Here is a 269-nt window from a genome sequence, read left to right as displayed (position 1 = left end):
CTTTAAATGGCGTAGTGGTGAGGTTTTGCTTGAGAATACTGAATAAGTAATGTAATACATACACTGATTATTATCCCTGGCGAGCTGGACGTTACGAGCAATGTCGCACAAGTTTTCGCCAAGGAGCTGCAGCCTAGCGACGTCTCTCTCCGTCCGGCCTAAGGGCTTCCGTTGAACGAAGCATTTAGGGAAAAGTTGATAGTCAGTGCACATTCGGCAATTACTTGGGCGCGGGGTTCTTGGAAAACCAGGTTAGCGGCCGACAGGTA

The sequence above is a fragment of the Penaeus monodon genome, chromosome 25 (genome assembly GCF_015228065.2).
Source record: "Penaeus monodon isolate SGIC_2016 chromosome 25, NSTDA_Pmon_1, whole genome shotgun sequence".
Classification (NCBI taxonomy): Eukaryota; Metazoa; Arthropoda; class Malacostraca; order Decapoda; family Penaeidae; genus Penaeus; species Penaeus monodon.
Note: the sequence above shows the minus strand (reverse complement) of the source record.